Source organism: Papio anubis, chromosome 4, assembly GCF_008728515.1.
Source record: "Papio anubis isolate 15944 chromosome 4, Panubis1.0, whole genome shotgun sequence".
Taxonomy (NCBI): domain Eukaryota; kingdom Metazoa; phylum Chordata; class Mammalia; order Primates; family Cercopithecidae; genus Papio; species Papio anubis.
Genome location: NC_044979.1, coordinates 146,869,639 through 146,890,215, shown reverse-complemented (window position 1 = coordinate 146,890,215; position 20,577 = coordinate 146,869,639). Strand labels below are relative to the sequence as shown.

The 20,577-nt window shown below is 50.5% G+C and overlaps 1 protein-coding gene and 1 pseudogene across 8 annotated transcripts in view; both read right to left on the bottom strand.

Annotated features, from left to right (window-relative positions):
- MAD1L1 (mitotic arrest deficient 1 like 1) overlaps positions 1-20,577 on the bottom strand; it is a 414,177-nt gene that overhangs the window by 366,797 nt on the left and 26,803 nt on the right. The gene's annotated exons all lie outside the window — the stretch shown is intronic.
- LOC116274564 lies at positions 10,857-19,338 on the bottom strand (annotated as a pseudogene). The gene has a single exon (XR_004183331.1). The product of XR_004183331.1 is annotated as a leydig cell tumor 10 kDa protein homolog pseudogene (transcript).

Here is a 20,577-nt window from a genome sequence, read left to right as displayed (position 1 = left end):
GTGGTGATTAGCTCGTGATTTTTTTAATAAGGTATAATAAAAGACCTACATAATTCAGTATGTCGATATTTTCAAATAAGCGATGTATGATGTTACATAACCATGCATGGATAAAGATCCATTCAAAGTGCAAGACAGACCAATGAATTTTAGTACAACAATTTGGAAAGATTATTCCGTACCACAACTAACCTTTCAGAAACCACTACGTGTGGAAGACTTGCTGTTAAGATGTCAACACCACCAAAAGCCATCTAGACATTCAATGCAATCCCTATCAAGACCTAAGTAAATATTTTGCAGAAATAGGAAAATCTATCCTAAAATTCATATGGAATCTCGAGGGACCCCAAGGTCCCTTGCCAAAGCAATCTTGAAAAGTTAGAACAAAGTTGAAAGAGTCACACTTTAAGTCAAAACTTACTACAAAGCCACAGTAATCAAAACAGTGTGGTGCTGATAGAATGACGGGTATATGGACCCATGAAATACAGTAGCGATCACAGAAATAAACCCTTTCGTATGTTCAAATGATTTTTGACAAAGGTGCCAAAACCATTCAATGAGGAATGGACAAGCTTTTCAACGCATGGTGTGGGAAAACTGGCCTCCACACGTGAAAAAGTAAAGTTGGGTCCTTAAACCATACACAAAAAAATCAACCCAAAACAAATCAAAGACCCAAATTTAACAACTAAAACTATAAAACTCTTAGAAAAACACCAGGGGAGAAGGTTTATGACATTGGATTTGGCACAGATTTCTTGGATATGACATCAAAGGCACAGACAACAACAAAAAAAGAACAGACAAATGAAACCTTAGTAAATTTTAAACTTTTGTATATCAAAGGACACTATCAACAGACTGAAAACACAACCCATAGAATGGGAGAAAATGTTTGGAAACCAGAACTGTAAAAGAATAGTATTCAAAACATACAAGAGAACTCCTAAAACAGCAACAAAAATAATGTGATTTAAGAACAGGCGAAGAACCTGCATAGCCATTTTTCCAGAGAAGACACACAACTGGCCAATGAGCACATGGAAGGGTGCTTCACACCACTATTCATTAAGGAAATGCACATCAAAGCCAGAACAAGACACCACCTCACACTCACTAGGATGGCCACCACCAAAATAAAATTAAAATTAAAAATAAATTAAAAAATTAAAAAGTCAGAATAGCAAGAGTTGGTGATGATGTGGAGTAACCAGAACTCCTGTGCACTGTTGATGACAATGTAAAATGGTACAACCACTGTGGAAAACAATGTGGTGGCTCCTAAAATAGCTGCAAATTGAACCATAGGATCCAGCAACTCCACTTCTGGGTATACACCCAAAAGAGTTGAAAGCAGGGTCTCTAAGAGATATCTGCACGCTCATGTTCATAGCAGCATTATTCACAGTAGCTACAATGTGGAAGCAATCTAAGTGTCCATCAACAGGTGACTGGATAAGAAACACGGATCATCTATCCACACAACAGAAAATTACTCAGCCTCAAAGAGAAAGGACACTTTGGCACATGGTACAACATGGATGATCCTTGAGAACATTACGTTAAGTGAAATAAGCCAGTCACAAAAGTACAAATATTTCATGATTCTCCTTCTATGAGGTCCCTACTCTAGTCAAAATCACAGAGGCAGAAAGCAGAATGGTGGGTGCCAGGGCCAACAGGGGGAGCATAGGGAGCGAGCGTTTAACGGGTACAGAGTTTGGGTTTGGGAAGATAAAGTTCTGGAGGTGGATGGTGGTGACGGTTGCACAGCAATACAAATGTTCTTAAAGCTACTGAACTGTACACTTAAAAACAGTTAACACAGTCAATTTTATTGTATGTGTATTTGATCCAATACGACAAATCAGGGAAAAGAAAAGCATCCTCCTTAACCTGATGAACTGTATCTCCCAAGACCCTAAAACAAACCTCATGCTTCATGAAAATCTGAACGCTTTCCCTCTGAGACTGACAAGGCCAGGACAGCCACTCTCACCACACCCAGGTAAAACCGCACTGGAGGTCCCAGTGAGTGAACTAAGGCAAGAAAAAATAAACGAAATAAAAAGTAAATGGCGGGGGGAGACGAAAACAAACTGAAAGCTGAATCTAAAATTTATCTGAAAATAAAAAATACCTAAAATAGTCAAGACAATTCTTACCAGGAAAAAACTGGAGGGCTTACTATGTTCTTTCAAAGAGTATTAGGAAGTGACAGTAACTACGATCTTACTGTACTGGAGAAAGGACAGACACATGATTCAATGAAAGAAGCCCTCGAGAAACAGGCCCATGAATGTATGGCCAACAGGCTTTCATCAGAGGTGCCAAGGAAATTCAAAGGGGAAACAGACACTCATATTGTGTGGCAGGAAAGCAACCCTCAACTGTGACCACACTGCACACAAAAATTAACTCAAAATTAACAGTAAAGTTAAAGCTAGAAAGTTTCTAGAAGCTTGGGTTAGGCAGACACAAAAAGCACAAACCATAAAGAAAATGAATTGATAGCTCAGACTTAGAAAAATTGAAAGCTTTTACCCTTCAAAAGACACTAAGAAAATGAAAAGGAAGCCACGTACTGGGAGAAAATATTCACCATACATCTGACGACAGACTCTGTCATGAATACACACAGAACTCTGCCAACTCAGGAAGATGACAGTCCAATTAAAACATGGGCAGAAGACTTTGAAAAGACACTTCACAAAAGAAGATATATGGCCATCGAGTTAAGTACATGAGGAGATGTTCAACATCATTAGTCACCAGGGAAACAGGAACGAAGACCACAGGGAAATACCGCACAGGCCCACCAGGATGACTAAAGTGAAGGCGGCCAGCGAACGCGCTCGGGATGCGGGGCCAGCGGGATTCTCACACACGTGTGGCCAGGGGAGAGAACTGGGCAGCCACTTTGGTTCCTCAGCTTTTCCTAAAGTTAAAACATACTCACCATATCACCCAGAGGCCCCACTCCTAGGTATTATCCCAAGAGACAGGAAAACATACATACAAAGACTTGAATACAAATGTTCACAGAAGTTTTATCTGTAAGAGCCAAAAACTGGATTAAAAATTATGGTATATCCAGTCGGGCATGGTGGCTCATGCCTGTCATCCCAGCACTTTGGGAGGCTGACATGGGTGGATCACGAGGTCAGGAGATCGAGACCATCCTGGCTAACACGGTGAAACCCCGTCTCTACTAAAACTACAAAAAAAATTAGCCAAGCATGGTAGTAGGTGCCTGTAGTCCCAGCTACTCAGGAGGCTAAGGCAGGAGAACGGCATGAACCTGGGAGGTGGAGCTGGCAGTGAGCTGAGATCGCACCACTGCACTCCAGCCTGGGCAACAACAGAGCAAGACTCTGTCTCAAAAAAAGAAAAAAAAAAAATTATGGTATATCCATTCAATATAACAAGGACAACCTACTGATACAAGCAACAAACGTGAATGAATGCTTTTCAGAAAACATTCTGCGAGTGAAACAGCCAGACACAAACGACTGCATGACGTGTGATTCCATTCCCATATAATTCCAGACAAAACAAAACCACGGTGACAGCCAGACTGGAGGCAAGTACGTTGGGAGCCTGTTACCTCCACCTGCCGCGAGGAAGTCACAGCAGGAAGCATGAGTACAGACCCAACAGCAAACAGCCCTCCTGGAACAGTAGGATTTCTCAAAGAACAAGAACGTGGCCCTTTGGAAATTTCTTGTTTATTTCACATAATGATCATTTAGAGTTTGTTTTTACTTTTTTAATAATACAAATGTATCTAAAACTAGGGTGGAGGCTCACACCTGTAATCCCAGCATTTTGGGAGGCCGAGGCAGGCGGATCACTTGAGCTCAGGAGTTCAAGACCATCGTGGCCAACATGGTGAAACCCTGTCTCTACTAAAAATACAAAAATTAGCTGGGCATGGTGGCAAGTGTCTGTAGCCCCACCAGCTCCAGAGGCTCAGGTGGGAGAATGGCTTGAGCCCAGGAGGCAGAGACTGCAGTGAGCCATGATTGCACCACTGCACCCCAGCCTGGGCCACAAAGCAAGACTCTGTCTCAAAAAAATAAAAAATTAAGCCGGGCACGGTGTCTCACTCCTGTAATCCCAGCACTTTGGGAGGCCGAGGCAGGCAGATCATGAGGTCAGGAGTTCCAGACCAGCCTGGCCAACATGGTGAAACCCCATCTCTACTAAAAATACAAAAATTAGCCAGGCAAAGTGGCAGGCACCTGTAATCTCAGCTACTCGGGAGGCTGAGGCAGAAGAACTGCTTGAACCCAGGAGACAGAGGTTGCAGTGAGCCAAGATTGCGCCACTGTACTCCAGCCTACATGACAGAGCGAGCCTCCGCCTCAATTAAAAAAAAAAAATACATAAAATAAAAACTTAAAATTAAAAATTAAAATTAAATCAGGGTGGAGGTAGCATGTTAAATATAAATCCATGGGGGTTTTTGTTTTTTGTTTTTTGAGATGGAGTTTCGCCCTGGCTGCCCAGGCTGGAGTGCAATGGCATGATCTCGGCTCACTGTAATCTCCACCTTCTGGGTTCCAGCGATTCTCCTGCCTGAGCCTCCTGAGTCACAAGGATCACAGGCACGTGCCAACATGCCGAGATAATTTTTGTTATTTTTAGTAGAGACGGGGTTTCACCACGTTGGCCAGGCTGGTCTTGAACTCCTGACCTCAGGGGATCCACTCGCCTTGGCCTCCCGAAGTGCTGGGATTACAGGCACGAGCCACCACGCCCAGCCAAATCCGCATTTTAAGCTGACAGGAGAGACACGTCAGCAGCTATGATCATGCATGTCCCTCTTCCATCTTCGGAAAGACAAGAGCTTTGAGTATTGAAAAACAATTCAGGAAAACCATCAGCCACCTAAGCCGGTAGAGCAGCGAAGATGAGAATGAAAACAGGACTGTGCTCAGGCTTCCTGAGAACTGATTCTCCACAGAATACAGTTTTTAAAAAATTCTAAGGAAGGGCGGAGAGAAGGGTGGTGTTTCTCCCCACCTCCCTCGTGCTCCTAAACTAACGTCATGCCCCAAGGAAATGAAAGAAAAGGATGTCATTAATAAATTTATACCAAGTTTCTTTTCAATGGTGCTGAAAAGTATATGCAAATCCATCTGTAATTAGGTTTAAAATTCCATTTCATGGGATAATCAGACTTCAAAAAACTCAATTTTAGTTTTAATCAGATTTTAACAAGGATATTAAGTCCATTTCGTTTAGAAAAGGAAAAAACTGTGAATTTAACACAAAATGTATTCAAGCTTAGCCCTGGGAGATAATTAAATAAAATTAATTTGGCAAGGGTTGTCAGTAAATGGAAGTGCTCCAAACAGTGGTTCATGTTTTTGATGGAGACAAAAGCAACTCCTCACAGTACAAACAGACCCGCAGCTCAGCACTCGTAGAGGAGGGTGGAGCCTCTTCCCAGGGGCAGGGAGGCTGGAAACCCTAACCCAAACCTCAGTCAGAAGAAGGGCTCACACGCCCCACAGGGAGCCCGAACTGACGCTGACAGGTGCAGGCTCACAAGCCATCAGCCCAAGCCACGCCCCAGCGTACTCACCTGCCCAAGCAACCGGGGTGAGACGAGGGCCACCCAGCTCCAACAGCCACCATATCCTGGAGAGAAATCGTCCCCGCTCAGAGGACGGTCCTTGTCCTAGAACAGCGAGGCCCTCCCACTCTTGGTTCTCAAAGCGCTTCCCCACCTCCACACCCAGTACCATAGTGCTGTGCTCAGTTTCAGCGCAGGAACCATGTGTCCTGCTCTCCGCTGCATCTCCCAGCCAGTATACGGCACGGTACGTCATAAGCCCTCAACAAATATTTGTTGAATGGAACAGACATGATCACAATACGCGCTCCTGGGAACTCTCAGCTACCAGAAAAAAGGTGAGACAGAAATGAGCACTTCTCAACCCTGGGCGCAAATTTATAAGGGTTTTATCCTTCACAATTCTTAACCAAGGGGTAACACAGCCTCGGATAACTCCAGATTCCAGCCAGAGCAGGTGCTGAGCTGCGATCCAGGAAACGCCAATTTCATCCTAGGTTCTCTTCTACAACCATCCTCAAGCAAGGTCCCACCCTGTCGCCCAACTGGCCCAAATCTGAAAAGGAAGAAATCACCATGATGCCGTGTGGGCAGCAAAAGGCTCTGCACGGAAAAGAAAAGCCGCAGAGAACAGGCAGCAAGGCTCTGCATGGATTCGTTTTGGGTTTTTTGGTTTTTTTTTCTTTTTGAGACAGGTTCTTGCTCTATCACCCAGGCTGGAGTGCAGTGGCATGATCTCGGCTCACTGCAGCCTTGGCCTTCTGGGCTCAAGTGATCCTCCTGATTTGGTCTCTCAAGTTGTTGGGAGCGTGGGTGCATGCCACCATGCCTGACTAATTTTTTGTAATTTTTTGTAGAGATGAGATCTCACTATGTTGCCCAGGCTGGTCCTGAACTCCTGAGGTCAAGAATCCGCCTACCTCAGCCTCCCAAAGTGCTGGGATTACAGGTGTGAGCCACTATGCTCAGCCTCTGCATGGTTAAACCAAAATTAAATGGCAGCCCTGTAACCTCTTGTAGGAGTTAGCAGGTATGGCCAAACCTACTCCCACCCCAGCTGTCTTGAAAATAAAGTTTTACTGGAACACAGCCATATCCACTCATTGACACACTGTCGACAGCAGCTTTTACGTTAAAATCAACGACAGTCCCGGTTCATCCCGGGTCATCGCAGTCTCAGCATGAAAGGCCCACGTCCCACGCGAAACTCCTCAGTCCCAGGCAAACCGTGAGGGCGAGTCACCCTATTCTGGGCTACAAAGGCAGAGCCAAGTAATTGTAACAGAGGCCTTATGGACCCCAAAGCTACCAAGTAAATATTTACTATTAATACCTGGCCCTTTAGGGAAAAAGCTTACCAGACTCTGCCCTAAATCCATCCCAACCTATCACAGGAACCCACTGTTTAGTTACAAAAACTCAAAGAAAACCTAGAGTACTAAATAATGAAACAAGAGAAAGTACATTTTCTATTATTAAAAGTCTGGGCTGGGTGCACTGGCTCACACCGATAATTCCAGCACTTTGGGAGGCCGAGGAAGCCAGATCACCTGAGATTAGGAGCTCAAGACCATCCTGGCCAACATGCCGAAACCCCATCTCTACTAAAAAAAAATATAATAATACAAAAATTAGCCAGGTGTGGTGGTGGGCGCCTGTAGTCCTAGCTACTCGGGAGGCTGAGGCAGGAGAATCGCTTGAACCTGGGAGGCAGAGGTTGCAGCAAGCTGAGGTTGCAGCAAGCAGAGATCGCACCACTGCACTCCAGCCTGGGCCACACAGCAAGACTCTGTCTCAAAAAAAAGAAAAAAAAAGTGTTTCAATCTAAAGCTCAAACTTAGAAAACTTACAGATAACTTAGCAGTGACCCCTACTGGGTTATCTACGACACTCCAGCTAAGCTCTAGTAAACAATAAAAACACAGAAGCTAAAAGAAATGCTTGTAATGCTACCAATGACACTCTTTTCAACTCAGTCTACGAAAAACATGTACTTTTCTCATCCGAGTCAATAAAAAGTGAACTGTGATTTAAAGGAACCTAGTTGATACCTGCATTTTGTAACTGCAATCCTAATAAAAGGCAAAATACTCCTGAGACCTAACTGCAGTAAACGCTAGCAATACAGAAAAAGTAAAAACTAGAAAGAGCAAATAAATGGGAATACCAAGAATTGTGTGTCAAAATGTCTTCCACACAGACTCGTAAATAATTCCTATCAGCTCAAAAGCAGACAAACAATAGTGCTCCGAAAAATCACACGGGGTGGAAGCCTGCCCCTCCCTTGCTGTGGGAGGACTGTTTGGTTCCATGAAACTGAAGAGTAGTTTGCACCTTATAAAAAATTAATTGCTAATCTTCTAACTCAGCCGCCTCCGCGAACGAGATAGTATTGTGTTGCAGCCTCAGAAGTTAAATGCTTCCTCTCCCAAGTAATTACTGCTCTTACTCTACCTTGCAGAGAGCCTCCTCCCACTGAAAACCAAATCCCAGAACCTGCCAGGAGGTGCTTGGCTCCCAGCAAAGGCAGGCAGGTCAGCCGTCCTGCAGGCTGGTAAGCCCTTCTTGCCAGAGTTCGGCTGGGAGCCATCAGGTCTGAAAGAGAAGCTGTCAGCTGATGGGCTTCATGCCCGCACATGTGCTGAGTTCTGCTCAGGCTAAATGGATGGCAGCTCCCAACAGAATCCTTTCAGTGCCAGCATCGGGCTGATCAGCTCACAAAAATGCAGGATCCAGCTGCATGGCACCATGTGGCCAGCCAGATGGATGGAGGTTATTGAGGGCACAGCCCACCATGCTCCAGGATCAGCCAAGCATTCCAGCAACAGGGCCACAAATTCACTGGATGCCCTTGGGCCAGTCAGCTCCTCCCAGAACCCAGCTTAGTCCACAGGATTGTGAGGAAGAACAAATGAGACACTGATTATCAACGGGCTTTGTCAACTACACAGCAGCTCTCTAGAGCCAACCACCACCGTCAGCAGTGCCATCCTGCCAGCAAAGTGAAGACCCTCTTGAGAACAGGGTCTGTCTTTAAACAAATAAACTCTAGAGGCTCTTGTAAGCCACCTGTTTCCAAACCAGGAAAAACGTCTGGCCTTCATTCCCACCAGCGTCATTCATATCCAACAAGGCTGTCTCCAACTAAGATACTCCTGCAAACTGCTCCTGGGCATCTTCCAACTGACGCACCTGAGGAGGCCCCCCTGCTGTTTTCATTGTTTAAAGCTGTCTGTGTGTGCACTACGTGGGCAGGCTGTGCTGTGTTCGTCACGGCATCGCCAGAGCCAGCCTAAAGCCTGGCAAACAGCAGGTCTCCAAATAAATGTTCAAATGAACAAACAAAACAAGCGTCTCCAAAACCACAGTGCCACCCACAGACACCGTGGTCACAAAGGAACTCCAAAACCACACTGCTACCCACGGACACCGTGGTCACGGAGGAACTCCAAAACCACAATGCTACCCACAGACACTGTGGTCACAAAGGAACTCCAAAACCACAGTGCCACCCACGGACACCGTGGTCAAGGAGGAACTCCAAAACCACAGTGCTACCCATGGACACCGTGGTCACAAAGGAACTCCAAAACCGCACTGCCACCCACGGACGCCGTGGTCACAAAGGAACTCCAAAACCACAGTGCTACCCACGGACACCGTGGTCACAAAGGAACAGGCATTCACCTGAAGGGGAAACAGAAAAACAGGGGAAGGGTCTGGCCTTCAACACGAACCATCTTCAGAAGTCAGAAGGCCTCCGGCCAGGGCTCCCTGCTCATGGGAACAGTGCAGCTCAGCTCTAACTCACTGCAATGCGACTGACTCCACTGCTCCTGCCCCATGAGGCTCTCAGCTGACAAAAGGAACCACCCACCCTCCCCGACTTTGGGACCGCTGAAACCTGCAGTGGTTCAGACAGCCCCAGGGACTTCCACCAGCAGGGTCCCCGACTTTGGGACCGCTGAAACCTGCAGCGGTTCAGACAGCCCCAGGGACTTCCACCAGCAGGGTCCCCCGACTTTGGGACCGCTGAAACCTGCGGCGGTTCAGACAGCCCCAGGGACTTCCAAGCAGGGTCCTGCCAAGGCGCCAGGTCCTCATCCTGTGAATTCAGCAAGGAAAGAGACCCCTTCACAATGGCAGATGTATTCCTCCCTGATGAAGACCTTCTGCAGCTCCTGTGACCTGCAGGATGTGGTCTAAACTACCCTCAGTACAGATCCCTGCCAGCCTGTCCAGCTTCTGCCACACCCTAGGAGAACCGTGATTACAACCAGCTGGAGCCACACAACACTGCCCGAACATGCAGCCTCTGGCCAACCCACGTGCTGCCAGCACTCGCCCTGCCTGGAACATGCTGCCAGTCTCTCAACTGTCATCTCTTCAGGAGCCACGCTTGACCCACCATACTTATGCCCAGCTAGATCTGAGAGGACTGGAAAACAGCCCCTGACTTACAGCTGTATCCCCAGTACCCAGCACCAGGCCTGCACACCTAAGTGCTCAAGAAGCGCTCACCAGTGAAGAAGAGGAAGAAACCCCACTGCTCTGGGGGCTTCTAGCCTCTCCTCACTCCTCCTCTCATCTCCAGCCCCGACCCACGCACCACGCCGCCGACGCCTGCTACACACAACGTGCACTGCACGGTCACCTTCTTCCTGCACACGGGGGCCCAAGCTTGGACACAGGCACAACGAGGACTGGTGGGCTGCAGAGCTCTCTGACCCAGTGGGGCACTGGCCCTCAGGCTCAAAGCTACCCACAAAAGCCAAAATCCCTCCAGACTCGGGCCAGCTATCTGCTCCTCCTGCTCTGCCACTCCCCTAGGCCGGCTCATCCCAGCCCCTCACTGGGCAGGCCAGCCCTAGGGCTCCTCTAGGAGCCACACCAGCCTGACACGGGCTGCTGTCTGACACCTCCTTCTGGCTACATCACTGACACTTCAAACACACATTCCCAAAACAGAGTTCACAACCCCTCCCTGCCTGAGAACCAAGACCGGTCCCAGCCCCCAGGTCCCAGCCCCCGGGTCCCAGGCCCCAGCCTGTGACGGACCCCATCTCCCCACACCCACAGGGCCCATCAGCCCCTGCTCTAGGAGCCGGCCTGGGAACAGGCCCAGGATGGGGCAGCCACACCCAGCTCTGCCCCACGAGCGCGTCCGCCCATCCCGAGGTCCACCATGAGTTTGGGTTTTATTTTGTTTTTTGGGGGGTGGGGGAGCAGTTATCTTTATGTGTGTGTGTGTGTGTGTGTGTGTGTATTTTTTTTTTGGGGGGACAAAGCCAGGTTTATTGTTCTGGGTTAAACCTGTGGAGGCAGGACCTGGGAAGGGGCATGGGGACAGATGAAGTTGGTGACTGTATCTTCCTGGTCACTGCTGGGTTCTCAGCACCCTTGGCCCCCACTCAAGTTCTAGATGAAGCCCAGTGCTGGGGGACGGGTCCTCTTCCTGACAGTGCAGCCTGTGGGATCACTTGTAAGATCCCATATGGAGGTAGGGGATGGGGTGTTGGCCTGCGCTGGGGCCAGCGTCCTCAGGAAGGTGTCTCAGAGGAGGTGGCGGCAGCCGCCCCATTCTTCAGCAGTGCCACGGGCCTTCAGCAGTGCCAGCTTCTCCGGCAGGCTGCTACTGGCTTTCATCACCACGTCATGTTCGATCTTCTTCTGGATCCCGACTTCTAGGTTCTTATTGAGCTTTTGCTGCTGCACACCGTGCGCCTTCTTGGGAGCGATAACACGACGGCCTTTTCTCGGGCCCCGATTCTTTTCAGAGGCCGCCGCTGCCGTCTTGCTCTTTGCGGGCTTGTGCGCCTGGAACTTGTGCTGCCCCTGCGCCATGATCCCATCTTTATATTTTTATTTTTTAAAATAGAGGTGGGGTCTCACAGTGTTGCCCAGGCTGGCCTTGGACTCTCAGGCTCAAGCAATCCTCCCACCTCAGGCTCCCAAAGTGCTGGGATTACAGGTGTGAGCCATGGCACCCAGCCCAGCGTGGATCTGTGCCAGAAAGAGCTAGCCGGAGCTGACCAGCCCCACGGAAGCTTCCAGGCCGGCCGCCTGCTCTCATCTCCCAAGAGCCCGCCTTGGCTTCTGCCAGCCATTCACACTCTCCACAGGTTGCAGCCAGGTACACACCCCCCTTCAATCAACAAAAGCACTGCCTGAGCACCTGGCCTGCTCTAAGCCCAGGGCTGAGACAAAGGGGAGCCAGCCACACACAGCAGCAGGAGCACTGGCATCGCTGGAGCAAGGAGCCCACACGGCCGTCCATCCGGGAGAGCAACAGCGCTCTGCGGCAGGAGGCTTTCAACAGAGGCCAGTGCTTCCTGGGGGTCAAGAGCGCGGAACACACTTCAGGCCCCCTCTCCAGGCTGCAGGTCCACAGGCGTCCATGAGACAGACACTGCCTGGTGGGTCCCACTCAGTTCTCCTGCCAGTGAGTGACTCTACCAGGGAGGCCCAGAGCCACATGCTCCTGGTGGCCCCTACTCCTGCAGGGGTTAAAGCAGGTGCCCACGTACAGTCCACAGGCATGGGCCATCAGGCTGGGCAAGGATGGGCGAGAAACCAGGCCCCTGCCCTTTGGGCTCACGAGCTCCGAGCTACTGAACAGGGTTCCAAAGCTCCAGGACACACAGGCCACAGGAAGCCGGCGACCAGTCCGCAGAGAGACGCGCTGTGGGGCCCGACAGGCTGAGGGCAGGCAGCGGGTCCCCCCGTCACAGTCCTCCCAGCCTTGCCAGAGTACACTGGGGCCTGTGTGATGCCAGCCTGAGAAAGACGCACAACCCCAATTGCACCTGCAGGGAGATGCCTCACAGCAGACCTCTGCCAAAATGGCCTTTCCAAAGCGAGGAAATTGAGCCCCGGAAAGGCCACAAGGATCAGAAATGGTCTCACTGCATCTTCCAGGTACATTCTCTAGGCCTCTGGTTTTGGCCGTTTTAAACGACGGCATATGGACTAAGGAATGGAATACCTAACTGCTTTCCAAGAAAGGAGTGTGCTACTTCTGGGTCACAGATTCCACACGTTCACCTCTCTAGCCCTCACACCTCACTTGTCACAGCCAAGACTCCTAGGAGGTCCCCTGCCTGCTGTCATGAAGGATGTCTGCAGCCCGGTGTGCCACCCCCACATGCCCTGCACGTGGCAAATCACTCAATAAGGACTGCAGTGAACACTTTCTTTAAATCATCGATGGTTTTCTTAATCATCTTAGAATCACTCTGCTACACGGATGCCCCTGGAGTTTCGATTCCTGAATCAGCAGTCTTCCACGCCGCATCCTCGCCCCCACAGTGCCCCGCCTGGGCAAGGGCAGAAGTGCCTCCCAGATGGCAGCAACCAGACGAGGGCCAGGCCAGGCAGACACACCGGGCAGCCGCTGAACTGCTGGGCCAAGACCGCCAGCCTCCCAAACCCAGAGTCCTGGTCCTAGGAGACGGCTTTCTCAGCTGCAGCCCAGGCTCTGCAGTAAGGCCACAACCCAACCCACCACCCACCCAAGTGCTTCCCAACACCACGCTGACCGGCAGGGCCCACGTGCCGTACTGTCCAGGTCAGCTGGACCAGTCCCCAGCTTAGGGCAGACAGTGGAGCTTGAATAAAAGGGACAGGAGAGCCCCCTGCAGTCACTGGGGACAAATCCCCCAGAGTTCCAGGAAGCCACACTCACAAAGGCCCAAGGGCAGGGGACGGGTAACTGCCCAACGCTCTCCATGAGGCCACGGATCTCAGAGCTCTTCCCACGTATGCCCATCATCCTCCACCCACTCCCAGGGCGCACCCTCGACAGGTGGAGGGTGAAGAGCAGAAGCAAGGCCTGCCGGCCAGGTGTGCACCACCCTACACTAACATAGCACGCAGGGCGCCCACCCAACCACTCCACACCTGCCCCGGGCCACCTGCCACCCTGGAATGCGGGGTGGACACCTGCGTTCACCTGGAACCTCTTCCCCACCTCATCTACGTCCTTCTCAGGACTCCCCACCAGACGAAAGTCTCATGGCAACAGCCTGATCTTGTTCTCCACTGGGTCCCCAACACCGGGCACCAGGCCTGCACACAGGGGGTCTAAGGAAGGCTTGCTGGCCTGGCTCGGACCCCTGCCCCTCAGCACCCGGCCATGTAACAGAGTCCCAGGGTCCACACACAGCTGCCGGCAAAGGTCCCTGCATGCTGCCCAGATGAGACACGCACACGGTACTTCTGACCATGGGAGGTCAGAGCTCTGCACCTGGGTAACAGTGGAAACATCATTAAACAAAAGCCAGGAAAGTCAGATCACTGAGTCCACATCAGCCGCCCCACAGGCTGGTGCTGACTGGCTCGTGATGAAGTGATCATCTCACAGCACTTCTGTTAACACAAGCCCGCTGTCCCCAACACGGCTCTGCACAAAAGGCACTACCACGAGGACCACCTGCTTCATGCACACGGCCCCCCGCAGCCACTGAGCATGAAAAGGCCGGTCCACTCCTCAGCCCAGCCTCCCCTCCTGCCTGTCCAGCAGAATCAGGGCACCTGTTTCCAGGAGGCCACACCAGTGAGAAGTGTCCAGGGGCTGGGAGGAGCGGGATACGGATGCCGCCTGACCACAGGTTCCAGGAATTCAACAGCTCAGGATCTCCTGCTCCTCCCAAGAACCCAGGCCATGCAGGGTGGGTGAAGGGTGGGAAGGTGAGTGGTCCAGGCAAGACCAGCAGCTCCTGACACAAATGACAGCTACAGCTGGCCGTAGGGAGTGACCGCAGGTGATCCTGTAGAGGTCACACCTCACAGCCCCAAAGCTGATGTTGAAGAGTGTCGGGTAGGAGCTGTGGAGCTGTCCGTAGCCTGCCTGAGACCCTAGCCCTCCAAAGGCCATGGCACTGTTGGGAAGTCCTCGAGAGAAGGGCAGGCAGTGGTGGGCTGCCCACGGGAGGCCTTCAGCTTCTCTGCCTCTGGCCCTTGGCTGGCGCTGGCTTCAAGTCGCCTGTCAAAATCCCCCTCCTACCAGCCCTGTCACAAAGCTGCCCAGACCCTTCCTCCATTCCAGACCAGGGCACCCCCTACTCTACCTGTAAAAGTAGGGACCTGGACACGTTGGGAGCCCTTAGCCCACAAGGAGGGGCCGGCACATAACAGGACCCCAGTAAGCACCCATGAGTAAAAACCAGCCTAGAAACCACCAGGGATGCCACTGCCTCCTCTAAAATAAATCCTGGAACCTACAGTAGCCAGACTTGTCTAAAGCCTGTCACTATCTAGCCTCAGACTTTTAAAATCAATTTAGAAAGAGGCCTAGAAGTAAAAGAGCCGTATCTACAAAGCTTGGAGAAAAGCCCCAAAAAGTGCTCCGAGACCAGGTGAGACTCAGAGCGTTCCCACCCAGACACGCCGCGGGGCACTCAGCTGTCTGTGCAGCCAGGCACATGCCGGCATGGAGCCCCGCGGTCTCTTCGGGGAAGCACCTCTCTCGCCTCTCCCTACGGGGTTCCAACACCCACAGCACCGCCCCCAGACTCTGACAGTCTCCAGCCGGCCCCACCCAACCTGGAATGAAGTCCAACAGGGCAGCGTGAGCCTGTCGGCGCTGCTGGGAACACCCATCTGAAGCTTTACAAGGGGGCGGAGAGGCACACAAGCTGCACCCCAGCCAGGGCCGTCTCCAAAGTAAGGCAGCTGTCAGGAAGCTCTCTGCTGGCCTTGCTTTGGGGGTCTTGCTGGGATAGTGCAGTTCGAGTAACCCCAGAGGGTCCTGTCACAGCAGCCAAGAGCGCCGGAGGCTCAGCCCATACATCACCACCAACTGCAAGGCACAGAGACGCCCTCGCTCAATCCTCCACTCTTCAAAGGCTCAGCACGCGCCTACTGCACGCCTGGCACAGGGGCGCTAAAGGGACACCCCGGCTCTTAACTCACAAAGCTCAGGATTAAGAGGAGGAGTTGACAGAAAACCAACACAACCCCAAGGCAGAAAGTGGCCAGGACTCAGCCACAGGAGGAGCTGGGGCTGAGAGGAGGAGAGATGGCAGGCACCGTGCTCAGATGCAGCTGGGAACCCGGCCCATGTCCCGCCTCGGCCTGCAGCTCCGGACGAGGACAGAGCTGGGAACCTGGCCCATGCCCCGCCCTGGCCTGCACCTCTGGAGGCAAGCACGCTCGCCACTCTCCAGCTCCAGGGCCTGGGACCTGCACACCAGACACACAGGCCTGGGGCATCCTTCTCCCTCCAGATTATGGGCTCCACGAGAGCAGCTCATGGTGAACGAATGAGTGAACAAATGAACAAACCAAAAGGGGTAACACGGCCCAGACCCTGAGGCATCCAGCATGCAGGCCCAGAAGAAAGGGCTGCGTTCACACAAGTACCCAGAAGGCCAAACGCTTCTCCCCTCCTCCTCCCATGCCCCGAAGAAAATCAAATTGGCGCCAATTAAAAGGGACCAACATACCTGACAGAGGCCCACCTTCCCAAGCACTACCAGGGCGTCTGGTATTGATCAACGCAACAGCCGGGTAATTACAAATCACGCGCACGGTAACTAGGATAATAAAAGTGTCCGGGCTGGTCAATTAGACCCTTCCTTGGAGGAAAATCATGCATCCCCTCACTGTCCTCCTAATTGGCCTCACACATCAGGGAAGCTGGGCCCTGAGACTTGTCATCTGGCCAGTCTATAGATGTTTTTGGGAAAATGTCCAGGTCAGCACGGACAGGTGCCCGGCTTTGACTCCAGAGGATGGGTCAGCAGTTCCAGGTGGGCACAGCTGCCAGGCCTCTGAGCTGGCAATGCCCACCTTCCACCTCCCCAGTCTAGCCTCCTCTGCAGCCCTCCTCAGCCCCCCTCAGGCCTGGCCCTGCTGACAGGTACAACGCCCAGCCGGCGGGGTGGGAAACGAGGCCAGATTCAGACACAACGGGACGGGCAAGGAGCCAAAAACAGCGGCATCTTGGCCACGAGCAAATGATTTCCTCCCTAAAGTGGGGGTTTGGCTGCAGGACTTGACACCCACTCCCTTCCTATTTCATAGGGTCCCCCTCAGTGGGAGCTGCTAAATGACATTTCTGAAAAGCCAAGCCTTTGAAGATGCCTGCTCTCCTCATCGTACTGTGACTTTGAGGTGAATCTCTCTAGAAACATTGAAAGCACACCACCCCAATTAGGTGACGGCAGTCACACGCCGTGACGGGAGCGCACAGCAGTCATGCTTTCCGGGAGGGCGGTACGGCACCAGCTATCAGTCTCAAATGCACATCTCTTTTAAACTAAAAATTCTGCTTTTAAGAATTTACCCAACCAGCATAGCATGGCTAATTGGGGGAAAAAGCTGGAAACACCCTAAGTGTCCATCAACAGGGGCTGCTGGAGTCTGAGTCCGTCTGCACTCTTTAAAGTAGTTCAGCAGACCAGCCTGTGCTGGTGCCAAAAAACTGTCAAAAACTGAGTGAAAACAGTTGCAGAATAAAACTGTGGAAGGAGCCCCAATTTTAAAAGGTGATGGGAGTACATAAAGAGCTTGTATGCACACACATTTCCAGAACAACACACAAGAAACTCATCAGGCATTGCCTAGAAAGACGAACTGGGGCCAAGCACAGCATGCCCTGCCGCCCGCCTCCGGGGCAGTCAGTTCTGTTCTGGAACAGTTCCCCAGGAGTAATGAGAACACAGGTGACGATGGCCAGGAAGCTGTGACACGGGGCACCCAGCCCTGAGTGATGGCCAGGAAGCTGTGACACGGGGCACCCAGCCCTGAGAGAGGTCACCAGGGAGGGAAGGAAAGGAAGACCACGTTCCACTTTTCACTCCATTCGTTTGCATTCACGTAGCTTGTTCTGCTTTTAATCAAATGTGAAACTCCTTGACCCCCTGCAGCCTACACCTGACCCCACATGCTGCCACTCCTCAAAGCACTCGTGTGATGTGCCAAAGACCCAGGAGGTCCAGGCAGCCATTGTCTTAGGCCTTCCATAAACTCAGGGGATGGGTCCCTCCCCAAATGAAGGCTGGCTTTAAATAGCACCCCCAGGCCACTCTCCAATTCAGTCCAAGTCGCCACTAAGGAATTTTCCTTCCCCTCACAGCTAATCCGAACAGCAGACCACTTGCTGTTGACAGGCCAGCTTGAGTGAGGTATAATCACACACGTGAACCATTTCACAACAGCAGTGTCAAGAGCACCTGTGCAGCTGTCACCTCCATCGCGTCAAAAGGTAGCACCCCATAAGGCCCCAAACATATCCCAGCACAAGACTCCAGGGATCACTGACCTGCTTTTTGTCACTGTTGCTCAGTTTTACCTTTTTTAAAAGTTCAAATAAATGGGATGGTATAGTAAGTATAAACTCAGTAACTGTGGCTTCCTTCACTCAGCAAGAGAGATTCGTTCATGTTTCCAAGCACAGCCGATGCCGCGTGTTACACTGCGTGGAGACGCCACGGTCCACACACCCCTTCACCTGCTGACAAGCACCTGAGTTGTTCCTGCTCCCAGACTGTTAGAATAAGGCTCTTACCAACATTCCTGTACAAATCTTCGTGAGGTCGCATTTTCTCTTGGGTTAAATACCAAGGAATGGAACTGCCGGGTCATACCGTAAGTGTGTACAAAGCTACCAAACCACTTCCAAAGTGGCCGCACCATTTCCTACTCCCAGGGGCAACGTTTGACAGGCCTGGCTGCTCAGCATCTCTGCCAGCAGTCAGGATGGTCAATTTGCTTAATTTTAGCCATTCTGTTGGGTACACAGTGGTATTTCACTGCGGTCTTGAAACCACCTTTACAGAATTTTAAGTACTGAGAGAAATCTACATTACTGACTCCATCTTGCTTTTAACCTCATAGGAGCAATCCTTTTTTTTTCTTTTTTTTTTTTTTTTTTTTTTTTTTTTGCTTATTCTAATGCAGAGGCCAAGATAACTATGAGAGGAATTTAGTTTATAGTTAAGCTTCAAAGCAAGGAAAACTGACACTCCCTCTCTGTTTGGAGATTAAGGCCGCATTCCTAAGACCGGCATTACTACAGGGGCCTGAACTTTGCTAAAGAACAGGCCCGGTTAAGCCACGACCTTCCCTGCTGACTTAGCTTGCTCTTCTACGGTGCCTGCTGCGTGGAGTCACGTAACCAGACATTGTGAGATTCGGAACTTCCCTAACGGCTCCTGCAGACATCACTGCTGCAAAACCTAAAAAACTGGTCTTTGAGATATTTTTCAGATTTAGCATTTCAGCAGATCGAGAGATGCCACCGGGACCTGTGACCCCATCTCCCAGGAACTGACTCAGCTGCATGAAGACAGTCCTGACACCCCTATGACTGCATCCCCAACACAACCAATCAGCACTCACCACTCCCTAGGCCACTGCCCGCCAAAACGCCCTCAAGCCCTCGCCTCTGAATTCTCAGGCAGACAGATGTGAGAGTTATCTCCCGTCCACCTCCCTTGGCTGGCTCTGCAGTCATTAAACTCCTTCTCTGCTGCCACACCTGCCGTTCTCGGCACGTTGCCTTTCTGGGCAGCAAGAAGAACCCTGTTGGGCGATTACAGTCTTAATTTGCATTCCCTAATAACTAACAATGTTGACCATCTTTTCATGTCCTTATTTACCATTTGTACACCTTCTCTTGTAAAGTATATGTGAAAAGCTGTGAAAAGCAGGCCAGGTGCAGTGGCTCACACCTGTAATCCCAGTGCTTTGGGAGGCCAAGGCAGGCAGATCACCTGAGGTCAGGAGTTCAAGACTAGCCTGGCCAATATGGTGAAACCTGTCTCTACTAAAATACAAAAATTAGCCAGGTGTGGTGGTGCATGCCTGGAACCCCAACTACTTGGGAGGCTGAGGCTGGAGGACTGCTTGAACCTGGGAGGCGGAGGTTGCAGTGAGCCAAGATCGTGCCACTGTACTCCAGCCTGGGCAACAGAGTGAGATTCCATCTCCAAAAAAATAAATACATAAATAATAAAGTATCTGTTAAAAGTCTTTTGACCATTTTTTAAGCTATGGTAATCTTACTAATTCGTAAGAGTTCTTTCTGTATCCTGGAGCGCGTCTTTGGTCAGATACATGTTAATATCTCGCAAATATTTTCCTAGTCTATGGTCTGTCTTTTCACTTTGTGTCTTTTGAGAGCAGAAGTTTTCAATTTTGATGAAGTCTAACTTATCAATTTTTTTCATGTATGGTTCATGCTCGCTGTATCGTAAGACCTCTTTGCCAAACCCTAGCTTCTAGAGTTTGTGACTTTCACACATAAGTCTATGCATCATTTGAGTTAAATCTTGTGTCCAGCAGGAGGCAGGTGTTAAGGCTCATCCTCGCCACAAACAGCCTACTGGTTTACCACGCTTGGTGAAAAGACTCTTTCTCCCACTGAATTACCTTGACACTTTTGACAACCATCAACGCTGAATTCTTAAATCATTTCTGAACTTTCTACTCTGTTCCACTGATTTACGGATGTCTACACTTAATACCACACTGTCTCAATTTATGCAATTTACAATGTGTCTTGAAATTGGCCAGTGTAAGCCCTATAACTTGTTCTTTTTCTAAACTGTTATTGCTATAACAATTTACAGGTGCTTTATATTCCCATAGAAATTTTAGAATTGTCAACCAGGCACAGTGGCTCACACCTGTAATCCCAGCACTTTGGGAGGCCGAGGCAGGTGGATCACCTGAGGTCAGGAGTTCAAGACCAGCCTGGTCAACATGGTAAAACCCCACCCCTACTAAAAATACTAATAGTAGCCAGGCATGGTGGCATGAGACTGTAATCCCAGATACTTGGGAGGCAGAGGTTGCTGTGAGCCGAGATGATGCCATTGCACTCCGGCCTGGGCAACAGAGCGAGACTCCGTATCAAAAAAGAAAAAAGAAATTTTAGAGATCGGTTCATCACTTTCTGCTGGGACTTTGATTGGGATTATGTGAAATATTTGGGTCACTTTGAGCAAACTGCCATCTTAACAATAATGAATCCTCCAATA